Consider the following 14,208-nt stretch of genomic DNA (forward strand, 5'->3'; position numbering starts at 1 on the left):
TCTTTAGAATCACTGTAGATATAGAAGGATGACTTTAAAACATATTTCCTCCTCTTAAGGAGTCCAACCTCTAGCAAATGAAACAAATAAACAATGGAAAAAAAGTACAAACAACAACAAAAAAGCTGTAAGGAGGATAAGCAGTTTGTAGAGCACTAAGAAAGATGCCTAACCCCAACCTGCCTGGGAGGGAGGTGGCTAGAAAGGACTTTCTGGAGATAACACCTGAAACAAGTCTAAAATGAAGCAATACCATTAGCCAGGTGGGGAGAAGAAAAGAAAGAATACTATAGGCAGAAGGGTAATATAAGCAAAGGCACAGAGGAACTACATAGAAGAAAGTTCTGTGTTGCTTAAGTATCAAGTTTGTGACAAGGGTTCAAAGGAGGCACTGTAGAACCCCAAACTGCTTAAGGAGCTTGAACTTTACCTGTAGACCAGTAGCTATAAAACTTTAATCATCAAAAATCCTTCTCACAATAAAATTTAAAGCAACTCAATATGTAAAATAGATAAAAGAAAGTGCCCTGCTTCAGGAGGGTAGTGGTGTGGTGGTGGGGATATCAGAGAGGGGCTGGAGCCTCATCTACTTTGAATTCTTCCATAATGTAGTCCCTGAGAGTCCTGTGGGATCTGTTGGGAGCGGAGAAACATCATGAAAGGAAATAAGGCAGATAAACACAGTTAAATTTACATTTCAGCTAACCCACTCTGGAAAATATGTAAAAAGATGAACTGGATAAGGACAATACTGGAAGTGGATAGAATTTTAAGAGTACTGTAATGCTCCAGATGAAAGTTAGAAGAATTCTGAACCAGGATGTGTTATATAATAGGCTGTGGAGTTGAGAAGGATCCCTAGCTCTGGTTATATGAGGTTTAGAGCGATAAAAAGGCTACAAAGTCTGTTGCTGGAGCTCAGAAAATATATCTGCTGCAAATTTATATGGGAATGATGATCTTGCTTCCTGTTTTAATTTCTGACAGCACAGGAAGTATATAAAGCAGCTTGATTCATGATTCAAACAACATTAGTTGTCAGAATGACTTTATTAATTTACATATGGCATAATAAGCGCTGTTTTGCCTGTTAATTTTAGGTTGTATTCATTAAGAAACATTACCAAGTCTGGGACAAAAACTAACTTCCAAAATTAATCAGTGTTTAATGGAAACTCAGTGACAATTGAACATGGCTCTTCTCACTTAGAAAAACCTTCATCTTGTCTTTGTCTTAGCTCATACTACCATACAAAATACCATAGACTGGGTGCTTTAAACAACATTCATTTATTTTCTCACAGTTCTAAAGGCTGGAAGTCCAAGATCAGGGGACCAATGTGTAATTTCTGGTGAGGCCTCTCTTCTTCGTTTGTTGGCAGCTGCCATTTCTCTGTGTGTTCACTTGATCTCATGTGTGAGACAAGGTTAAGGACACCAACCTATCTTATCAGAGCCCCACCCTAATGGCCTCATTTAACCTTAATTGCCTCCTTATCGGCCCTATCTCCAAATACAGCCATTGGGGTTTAAGGCTTTGACAAAATAAATGGCAGGGGGGGGGTGGGGGGGAATGGGACTACACAAAATTTAGTCTGTAACAATCTTTTTAAAAAAAATCACAACTAAACATCACCACTGCTAAGCAATCAACTTGCTTTATACTAAGATAAATTGGATGTTCAGTTCCAATTTCTAACAAAAATTTACAGAATTGATGATGTAAGTCCACAAGAAAGAATGATGTACCACTTACACTGTGGTAAAATAACATATGATAGATTCAGATATTTTCCACAAAGTACCTGCTGATGTATAATAAAATAAATAAATATAGGCTTCAACCACCTTGCTGTTTGCACAAGCTTTGTCAATTTGTCCAACTAAGCCTTTTTCTGTACCATACGTAATTTTAACTACTATCACTTGTAACACACCTTAGCAGACTCCATTTCAAACTATACCTGTTATTTTCTCATCTTTCTTTAAAAATATTCTTGCCTATACTTGTTCCATGCAGACTACACAGAGAGGATAATTCTTTAGTTACTCCAAACTCAGCACTGACTCCTAAAATAAACATGAATCAAGGAAAATCACTCAGAATTGTTCGTCTTATTTTTTAATTGACTATTGATGTTGCTCTCAATGACCTCAATTCTTTGAGCAAGTGTTCTTGCCAAAAAGCTAATAGTCTTAAGGAAATTTTTCTCTCTATACAATATTTTTATTTTTTATTTTTTTTGCTGCTGCAAACACTCACCATTGGTGAACAGCTTTCCCTGTTTGGCTAACAAGCCACTCATAGACTAATGTAAGGTCACAGCCTCATTCCTTTTTATTTATGTGAATAAAATTCTGTAATTAGATATTCCATTTCAAATTTTCTTTTTTTTTCTGACTATTTTTGCTTTCCTGTGATTTGGGAATATGACGATGAGGGCTGACTCTGGTAATGTCAATATATATAATTTCAGCACAGCTACAGTATCACTGCATAATAAACAATGCTTTGCCATTTAACTTCACAAAATAATCCACACTTGGCTGTGCCTCAAAATGGTAACATTCAAAGTTCACTTTTCTCTTTTTTGACACAATGGGGTATGCACTGGTAAAAAAAAAAATAAAATGCTGTCGTATGGTGATACACATTAAACTCTGTTCAGCTTTAACTGTATCACTGTGATTTAGCGGAGTAACCATGTGAAGCAATAACAATGCCCTGTAGGAATTCTGTCTGGACTACTCAATTCAGACACTGTAGCACAAAAACAGTCACAGATAATACAAAAAAGAATGAATGTGGCTATGTCCCAATAAAACTTTATTTTATGGGCACTGAAATCTGAATTTCATACAATTTGTATATGTCATATTTTCCTTCTTTTGAACTTTTATCAATCATTTAAAAAATATAAAAAATATTCTTACCTCATGGGGCATACAAAAACAGGTGGTGGGCCAGATTTTTCCTGTGAGCTATAGTCTGCCAACCAGTGCTCTAATAGAAACCCAGCTCCCCACTAAGAACACTGCTTCCCTTGCAGCTCTCAAGTGGTGACCTTTATCCTCCCCCACACATGTCTTATACCCCTGGCCCTGAAGATGGAACAGAAGAACTGCTATCTCTACATCTCCCACCCTAAATCTGCCAGCTTTGATTTTCATGTTATATGTTAGGTTATATCTCTCACTACCTCTCATTACTGATGTAAGCTACCTCTCTTGGGTCATCAATCTCATTGCTAGACAATTTTAGTTCCTGGTTTACTGACCTCTCCAACATTCACCGGTTTTAATTCCTAAGATTTTAATATTTCCATAGATGACACTTCTAATAACCGGTCTCTCAATACCTTTAAACTTCTCTCCTTTACTGTGTATATATATACATACACATATACATACACTATATACAAATAGCTTCTCTTTCTTATCTCCCCAAATTACATTACATGGTCATTTATTACAATCACTCACTTGCATACATCTTTAATGCCTTCTTGGCTCTCTTCTGCTTCATTGTCCTTAGTTTGTCAAAATCATAATCCTAGTTAAATCCAATTCTCCAACTAACTCTTGTTAGTACCCATGCAGTTAAGTAAGTCTGGATGAATACATAAAATCATATTGACTGATCCCACTTTGAATTCATAATCACAAACATAAAGCTGGCCCCTAATTCTGCTTGGCATTCACACTTCACTAGTCTGTTCACTCTCCCATTCTGCTAGAGACCATATTTTACATTTTCTTCCCTCTTCTCAAACCTCACACAGCTCTCCCATTGATCCTCATTCATAGCTAAGACCTTTTTGGCTACCACTCTGAAGCAAATGAAACCATCAAGAAAACTGCCACAGATTTGTCACCACACACACACCTATATATTTAAATGTCAGCATGGGCACTCATATTTGGGCACCTTTACTACAGGAGAATACTGTTATTTTATACCAATCTCTTCACCAGTGATGTCACACTCTTTTTCACTAGTTCAGGGACATTGCTTCAGCAATACTACCCTTTTTCTCTTGAATCATTAAGTTTCCGCCTTCCTAACCAGATCCTATGGTTAGATCATGCTACTTTCATTCTCATCTTAAATCTCTTCATCCCATTTCTCTCACCAGCTACTGTCCCATTATTCAACTCCACTACAGCAAATACCCTCAAATGTTGTCTCTCCTCTCAGTTTCTAAATCTTTCTTCATATTTGCTCTTAAATCCACTCTAGGTGGGCTATGGCCATTACCTTTCTATCAAAGCTGCTCGTCAAAGTCACAGACTACCAACATGTTGTTAAATCCAATGACAAATTCTCAGTCCTCATCCTGACGTAACAGCAGCTTTTGACAGTTTGGTCCATCTCTGCTCGTTTACTTTTTTTACTCGACTTCCACATTCTTCCAATAACACTACGGATGTTTTTTCAAACTCAATGGCTACATCTCAGTTGCCTTTGCTGGCTCTTCCTCCTCTCCCAGAGTTCTTAACACTGAGCATTTCAAGGCCCAGTCTTTCATAGTGTTTTCTTCTCTATATTTATTTCTTTGGGGGGCTTTAAAAGCCATCTACATGTCAACAAATTTTTGATTTACTGATTGGTAGTCCAGATGTCTCTCTTAAGCTTCAGATTTATATATTCAAATTGCTTACAAAACATATCTACTTGGGTAACACACCTCTCAAATTTAATGTGCATGAAACTTGAAGAGATGGTTTGATCCAAAACCTCTACTTGTGATCTTCCTATTTCCACTGATAGTTCAATTTTGCTAAAGCCTAGACAGCACATTCTTGACTCCTTTTTTTCCTTACATACCACATCCTATCATTCAGAAAAATATGCTAGCTCTACCTTTGAAACATTATCTCCAACTTTTCACTCTCTATACTGCTTGCTAACATGCTGGACTAAGCCACTATCATCTCTTCCTCGGATTACTATAATTGCTTCTTAACTGATTTCCCTGTGTCTTTCCTTGCCTCTCCATAGTTTATTCTTAACCCTGGGTGATATTCTTAAAAACACAAGTCAGAGCATGTCACTCCTCTGCTCAAAACTCTCTAATGTCTTGCCATCTCAGTCAGAGCAAAAGTCAAAGATCTTACAAGACTCTACATGACCCAGCCTACCTATTTCCTTACTTCTCTGACATTATCCTACTATTCTCTTACTTGCTCAATCCTCTCCAGCCACAATGGCTTCTTCCTTGCTGCTTCTCAAACATGTCAGGTATATTCCGCTCTTAAAGCCTTCACACTGGCTATTCCTCTGTATATCATGCCCTTCCCTCAAACATCTGCTTGGTTAGTTCTCTCAAGTACTTCAATGATTTTCTCAAATGTCATTTTTTAGTGAGTACCACTCTAGTTACCTTATCTAAAACTGCAAAAGTCTCAAAACTTCCAATCCTTCTTACAGTGTTCTATTTTTTCCTATAATAAATATCAACTTCTTTGTTCTTTACTGAATTTATTTCATATAAAATTATAAGTTTGGTAAGCCCACATTAATTCTAAGACCAATAAATAGGATTATGTAACCATTACACCCTTTTACCAATATCTGATTGTCTACTGTGTTGAGTCAAGTGATGCTGGCAGAAAGCTAAGATTCAGAGAAGTGAAATATTGCTCCACAGCACAGTAAGCAAAAAATGAAATAGGCAAATTGAGTCACAAATACACACCATAAATCTTGACAGGCCACTAACTAGCTAATCCGTCTCTAAATAATCACAAGTTGCCAAAAGAGACAGAAAGTTTTATAATTTATAGTTTCAGGGTTCCAACAATTCAAAAAGATTTCAATCTTATACAGTCTTCAATCTAACTTTCTAGCAATCAAATGGATGATTTTTCTTAAGGATCTTAAAAAAAAAAAAAAAAAAAAAAAAAGACCACACTTCATATCCAGTGAATTCTACTAGAAATTTGCCCTAAGGAAATTAGATATAATGTGGAACCAAGATTTTTACAATGTTTTTTAAAATGTAAATATTAAATAATTTTACATACATATAATGGAGTATCAGGTGACATTTAAAATTGTGTTGTTAAAAGAATAATCATATAGAACAATAGTCAACATACAATGTTGAGCAAAGAAACAATAAACAACTGCGCAAATATATAAACACAAATACATAATCGGTATGTGTAAACAGAAAAGACCAGAAGGAACTACACCAAAACAAAAATTATAGTCACTTCTGAGTGCAGTGTGATTTCAGAGTATTTTATTACTCACATATTTCAAGTTTTCTATAATTACTATTGCTTTCTACTGAGAAAAAGACATATTTGCCTAGTCTAGGATCCAAGATTATAAACTGCACCATAATTTTATGTACCGCTACAGACTGTAAGACACATCCCAATTGCTAAATAAGTTTTTTTTTAATGTCAGGACAGGGGCACCTGGGTGGCTCAATTGGTTAAGTGTCCGACTTTGGCTCCAGGTCATGATCTTGCAGATCATGAGTTCAAGCCCTGTATCCAGCTCTGTGCTGACAGTGTCAAGCCTGGAGCCTGCATTGGATTCAGTGTCTCCCTCTCTCTCTGCCCCTCCCCCTCATGCTGTGTCTCTCTCTCTCTCTCTCAAAAATAAATAAACATAAAAAAATAAATAAAATGTCAGGATGAAATATGGTAATAAAAGCTATGCATAATACACTGACCAAAATACTGCTACTCTTTGCCTAAAGAAACCAGTATACCTTTATACTTTTGAAGTAGTCAAACAAAGCATTTCTAAAAGGCTCTAAAATTACATAAAACTTATCTATAAAATCTACAATGTAATATTCAATTCTATAAAAATCTGATCATTTCAATGCAAAAATTATTTTATGCCCAAATCTTTGAACAAAATTCAAACTCCAGGAAGATGTGCCGTGTTTTGCCAGTGTACACACCCACAAGCGCACACATACACAGAGTAATCCAGTTTGAGAAATAGATGGGGAAGGAAGATAAACCCAAACTCCTTAACACAGTATAAAATGGCTTTTAGACCTTGTCACTGTCTGATTCTCCAGTCTTTTATTTCTACTTCCCCCAGTATGCTCTACCAATGTCCAGTCACTTGCAATTTCCCACATTACCATACTGCTTCACATCTCCATACATTTGTAGATACTGATCATCAGCCTGAAGTGACCTGTCCTACTTTATCTGACCAAGTTACTATCAAATAATTCTGTATGTATCTCCTCTTCAGCCATTGCTGATCCTCTCAAGCAGATGGAATAACTCCCTCTCCTCTGAGACACCACTACTACTTGATTATTTCATCTATCAATCTGGACTGAAATCGCTTATATAGCTATGTTTTTTCTAGTATATAGTACATATAGTACATTCCCATTTCCTTAAGGATAGAGACCACACTTCATTCATGGATACGTCCCTGATGTACATATATACTCAATGATACTGAAACATTAAAAACATTTAATGATATAAATGGAGACAATCAACTACATGCAGCTTTTACCTACTCAGGAACAAAAGAAAAGTCACACATATTTACTCCAAAATAATAAAAGTATATATTTTAAAAATCAATCTTGTATTTCTCATAGAATTACCATATGACCCAGCAATTCCACTTCTAGGTATCTACCCCAGAGAAATGAAAACACAAGTCTACAAATACTTGTTCACAGTCATAGCAGGATCATTCATGGTAGCCAGAAAGTAGAAACAATACAAATGGTCATCAACAGATAAACAGATACACAAAATGTGGTCGGTATATTTACTCAATGGAATATTATTTGGCAATTAAAAAGAATACATGCTACAACATAGATAATACATTGAATAAATCATGCTAAGTCCAAAAAACGTCACAAAAGACCACATATAATTCCATCTATAGGTAATGTTTATTACCTATAGGAAACTAAATAGACATAAAATAGATTAGTCCTTGCTTAGGGCTGGGGAAATTAGGGGAAAATGCGGAGTGACTGCTAATGTGTATGGGGTTTATGAGGTTATGAAATGTTCTAAAAGTGACTAGTAATGGCTACACAACTAAAAATACACACAAAACAATGAACTGTACACTTTAAATGAATGAATTTTACAGAATATAAATTACATCTCAATAAAGCTATTTAATGAATCAATCTTGGGTTTGGTAATGATTTTTATGCACAACACCAAAAGCACAATCCATAACAGAAATAATTGATAAATTAGACTTTCAAAATAAAAAACTTCTGTGTGAAAGACTACATACAACCTTTTGAGTCTGGAGGTGGAGCTTACTGATCACCCTGACCGTAAGTATGGGCAGAACAAGTAACCAGATTGCAAACGACAGGTTTTGGAAAGGGAAAATAGTAATTTTCCAGCCTGACAGACACTATTTTAAACTAAGTGATAAAAGTTAACATTACCAGTGATAAATCATGATGCTATCACAGAACCAGAACCCCAGTCTAACATCAGACAAACACAAATTGACTACAAAATACCTGATCAGTAATCTTCAAAACTGTCATAAAAAAAGGTCATAAAAAATAAGCAAAGACTGGGGCGCCTGGGTGGCACAGTCGGTTAAGCGTCCGACTTCAGCCAGGTCACGATCTCGCGGTCCGTGGGTTCGAGCCCCGCGTCGGGCTCTGGGCTGATGGCTCAGAGCCTGGAGCCTGTTTCTGATTCTGTGTCTCCCTCTCTTTCTGCCCCTCCCCCGTTCATACTGTGTCTCTCTCTGTCCCAAAAATAAATAAACGTTGAAAAAAAAAAATTAAAAAAAAAAAAATTAAAAAAAATAAGCAAAGACTGGGGTGCCTGGGTGGCTCAGCCAGTTAAGCATCCAACTTCGGCTCAGGTTATGATCTTGCGGCTCATGAGTTCAAGCACCAGGTCGGGGTCTGTGCTGACAGCTCAGAGCCTGGAGCCTGCTTCAGATTCTGTTTCCCTCTCTCTCTGCCCCTCCACCACTCATGCTCTCTCTCAAAAATAAACATTAAAAAAAATTTTTTTTAAATAAGCAAAGACTGAGAAACTATCACAGACTAGAGGAGACTAAGAAGAAATGAAAACTAAATACAATGTAATACTCTAGATTGGATTCTGGAACCAAGAGCTTAGTGGAAAAACTGGTATTTAAGTATTTAACTAGTTAACAGTTAACAGTAATACATCAATTTTAATTTGTTATTTTTGCCAATGAGCCATGGTTACAGGAGATACTAACGTTAGGGTAAGGACATACAGGAATTTCTATTTTTGCAACTCTTCCATAAGTTTATTATAACATAATTTATTTTAAAAATAAAGAGGATACTTAACATTTCTTTTTTAAAAATCTAATTTAGTGTTATTTTATTTGTAATAGCTTCAAACAAGCTTTTGTAATATACTAGGTCACACTGCATAGTTTATTCAATTTTATGGCTATTTTTAAAATTCCAACTTTTATACCACCTTCTGGTATAAAACTGCATTTGGCACTAAGTATCAAAATGCAAACTGGATATAACTTTTGACTCAGCAATTCCTGGACTCACTCCAAAGAAAGGAGCAGCAAGTACACATCAAACTGTATGTACAAGAACTTTCATCACAGCCTTATTTATAATAGTGAAAAACCGGAAGGACCCTAAGCGTCCACCATTACAGAAACAGTTTTTTTTAATTAAGATAGATTCATTAAATGGAATACACATATTCATTTTTAAAAATGTATTATCTATATTTATTGACATAGAAAGTATTTTGCAACTTACTTTTCATGGAAAGTATCACACTGTGGATAGCTGAAAGATTTCACCCATTGATTTATGTTTGTGTTCTAACTTTTTGACCTAACAACAACACAGATTTGCTATGATGAACATTCCTGTACACTTATAGAGATGTTTTTGCAGGATATATTTAAGTAAAAGATTAGGTTATGCTCGTGAACATTATTAGTTTTAAAATACACTGTCCAACTGCCCTTCAAAATGACTGCACCAATTTTCACTCTCACTTAACAGTCACCAATCCTAGGTATTATTCTTTCTTATTTTTCTCATTCAGATGTGGGGTGTAGGGGAGCCTATTTCTTATTTTAACCCATATTTGTTGAAATATTAATGGATTTGTTCAACTGTTAACTACTCAGTTGTCATTTACAGATTTTCTCCTTTATACTACATATTCAGTTACTGTGTCCATTTAAAAAAATTTTTTTCTTATTGATTAGAAGGATCTCTTCCTATATTAGAAATATAATTCTATTAAATACATTATAATTCTTTCAGTTTATTAGTGTTCTTTAAATATTTCTTTCCTTACATAGTTTTGATAAGGCAAAAATCTGTCAATGTTTCCTTTACAGTTGCTAGTCCTCAAATCTTGCTTTTAAAAAAAGACATTCCCCCCCCCAAAAAAAAGACATTCCCTACTTGAAGACTATAAATATAATACATTTAAATTCATCTAGTACCTTATGTCTTTACATTTGAGACTGAAATTCATTTTCTCTTCATATGGATATCGAATATAAATTACTGAACAATCTACCTTTTTCCCAATGACACTAAGTGTCATGTTAAGTTTACTTCAAATTTTCATATAATTAAAAAGTATGCTTCTGGACTCTCTTTTGGTTCATTTCCTTCAAAAATTACTATTTTTCTTATATTTCAGTATACAGTTGAAGAATTAATCCCAATATATTAGGACTACAATCCTGTTCCCATCTCCCCAAAACAGAGATACATTCACCATTCACGTGCTAGAGTTACCAAAATATGTAAGCCATTTATAGACCTAATACACAGACACACACACACACACACACACACACACACACACACACACACAATCAAACTTGTCAAAATCTTAGTACATTTCAATGCCTTCTGGCTGAAATATGTCCCACATTAATGCATGCTCATTTTTATACCTTCATACTTAGCAGTGGAGTTTTTAAATGCCACTACCAAATGGTAGTTTTACATTTTTATCAGAAGAACCTGAAAATGGAATTGTATGCTAATCACAACACATGATCAATATTATGTATTTATATCTTCTTCTTCTCACATTTATCCTTCTTAAATGTAGAATAGCATATATAGGTAGTACATAAATTGTTTTTATCATTGTTGCTCCTTAGAATTCCCCAAAAAGTATACATCTCTAACTACATCAAACTTTGTATTCAAAGTAGATAAAACGGTCTTTAATTTTACTATAGATAATGTAATACTCATCTTCAATATTATAGTACATGATTTTACAAATATAATGAGATACTCTTAGGAGAAACTAACCACCAACATTAAAATAAGGGGTTTTCTACAAGTCATAAAAATGTGTGATGCTTTGTTTTAATTATTATTATAAGATAAATATATAAGAGAAAAAGTTTTCCTTTTTCTATTGAGCAATATGTACCTTTTGTGTAATTCTACAAGCAGCTAAGGCAAACAGTCAAGTTGTTTTTACTTCTTTAGATGAACAATGGATTCACTGACAATATCAGCATAATATGCTGAACTGAAAATAATTTATTTCTCCTTCATGTTTTTTAATACAAGATAACTGCTTACTGATTTTGATCACCAGACAATGAATAGCTAATTTAAAGGCAACAGTAACATTCGGTTACCATAATAATCATTTAAGAAGCAGAAAGGTTTCATGATTTTACAAATCTTAAAAGCATGGAAAAAAAACATTTTATGTTTTAAAACATGCCAGAGTAAAGACATATTAAAACTTCAAGACAGGGGAAGGAGGAACAAACTTTCTAATGATCATTTATGCTTGTTTGCATATAAACAAATACCTAATTTGATGTTTAACCTCATTTTTGGAAGGAAAAGAGAAAACAGAAGTTAAACTCCATTTTATGAAACATTAAAATATTGTATGATTGGTTACGAAATATAATTACTTATAAAAATAAAAACTTAAGATACAAACCTTTTACAATGATAAATGTAAATTATCCTTTGATATAATGATCTAATATAATGATACATACAATGATTTACACCTTAAAATAACAGAAACTTCTGAAAGAAATTTATTTTCTACATCTCAACCAAAATTATTTTGTTCTTGTCATATGTGGCTTGTTTGTTGATCTTTCTGTATGCTTGCTTTTGATTTGATGATTTTATGTGGGTGGCTTTCTTTTTAGAAATCACTATTCTGAGAAAGTTTAACAAGGACTAAATACATATATCAATTCTAGGCTAGTGTTCACATCTGGAAGAGGAAGACATGAGGCCCAAAGCTTAGGGTGTAACTTAACATCTTATTTTGAACAAAAGATCAAAAGCAAATAGGGCAAAGAATTAACTACTAACTTATTCATGATCATGGACATGTAGACATGTATTGTATTATCATCAATTCATTTGAAATATGTGGTAATAAATAACAATTTAAAAAGACAATGATCATATCCAAACTCTACTAACAAAAGGATACTTTCTAGATCATCTCTAACAAGCCAGCATTTAAGCTCTAATACATTAACAAATATTTAATGAGTAACTAACATTCAGTCAGGTTTTGCTATACAAATACAAATGCCATGGATTTCATGACACTTTCAATCTACTGATGAGGGAAGGAGAAGAGGAATGGATACTAATCAAATAATCACAAAAATAAATATAACCTAACTGTGATAAGTGCACAAGATGCCATGAAAGCACATGCCTAGCAGCAGTATATCTGACCTAGCACAAGGGGCTAGGAAACTAAAGTGAAGCCTAATTTGAAATTTAAAGGATGACTCTTAAGTTGGATGGGGTTAGAAGGAATTTTAGAAGGAGGAGGGCAACACTGAAAAGTACTGTGGAGATGATATCAAAGTATCTTCTAAAAAGTAAATGTAAGCTGTATGGTGGAGGTGTAAGGAAACAAGGAGTAGCAGTACAGATAAGAATGTAACTTGGGGGTGCCTGGGTGTCTCAGTTGGTTAAGCCTCCAACTTTGGCTCAGGTCATGATCTCACAGTTTGTGAGTTTGAGCCCGGTGCAGGCTCTGTGCTGACAGCTCAGAGCCTGGAGCCTACTTCAGATTCTGTGTCTCCCTCTCTCTCTGCCCATCCCCTGCTTGTTCTCTGCCTCTTTCTCTCTCAAAAAATAAACATTAAAAATTTTTTTTTTTAAATGTAACTTGAAAGGTTATATAGCAAACTGTATGAAAGGCTGGGAGTGAGATTTGACTTAAGCAATTTGCAGTCACAACTGAGGGAAGGAAAAGAGCATGCAATTGGCATCTAGAAGGTAGAGGCCAGGGATACTGACTGGTAAACATCATACAATGCAAAGGACAGCCCCTCCTGCCAACAGTGTTATCTGACCCAAAATGTCAACAGTGCCACTTTAGACTAGAAACACTGGTCTAAAATGAACTGAATAGAAAAGCTATAGTATGTTACCATTAAGTATCATTTCTAGGGTTTTTTTGTTTGTTTTTATCCAAACAAATGCTCTCTATCATATTTTTACTCTCAGGTTCATGGAATTTCTCACACACTGCTCTTCCCTCCTCTATTATCTTTTTTTAGACTGTTAGATTTGTTTAATAAGTTTGCTTTTCTACTAACATAATTAACAATCTTATACCCCAAGTCTCAGTGGCATTCATAATGGTTTACAAATATATAGTCATAATCACTGTTCCCAAATTTTCTCTTTCTCCTCCTCCCAATGCACTCCCCTAAACATGTTTCTTCTAAAATGTGACTAACTCCCACCATTTTATTTGGATCTCTAACCCTAACTTAAAATTCACCTTAAAATATTTATTAGTTATGTGAGGATGATAAACATTTTCTTTGTAGTCCTTTTCATTCAGGTATCATACACCAGAGTCCAGAAAAGCAAATCTTTATATTTAACTAATTATTCAGTTAAATGGTCAGACTGTTTCCCTTTTAGTCTGTAAACATTCTTCAATACAAAGGGATGAAAATTAACAGCTTGTAATATAATTAGGCCTGAAGTTTAAAATATTTCAAACTGCTATACTTTAAAGTTGTTACACTCTAGTAAGACTTTAGCTGAATTACTGAAGAGAATGATTTTATCCCATATTCCAGGTATATTTTTAGATCACTATATATAACTGTCAACAAAAACCAATTTAAACATTCACCTTTAGTAAAAAAATTTTGATGTACTCAATAACAAAAGCTATAAATATCCATATAATTGCATAATGTAA

At 34.5% G+C, this 14,208-nt stretch overlaps 1 protein-coding gene across 4 annotated transcripts in view; it reads right to left on the reverse strand.

Annotated features, from left to right (window-relative positions):
• Positions 1-14,208, reverse strand: part of ROCK1 (Rho associated coiled-coil containing protein kinase 1) — a 161,476-nt gene that overhangs the window by 105,639 nt on the left and 41,629 nt on the right. The gene's annotated exons all lie outside the window — the stretch shown is intronic.

The sequence above is a fragment of the Puma concolor genome, chromosome D3, assembly GCF_028749965.1.
Source record: "Puma concolor isolate L17-30 chromosome D3, mPumCon1.1.hap2, whole genome shotgun sequence".
Taxonomy (NCBI): domain Eukaryota; kingdom Metazoa; phylum Chordata; class Mammalia; order Carnivora; family Felidae; genus Puma; species Puma concolor.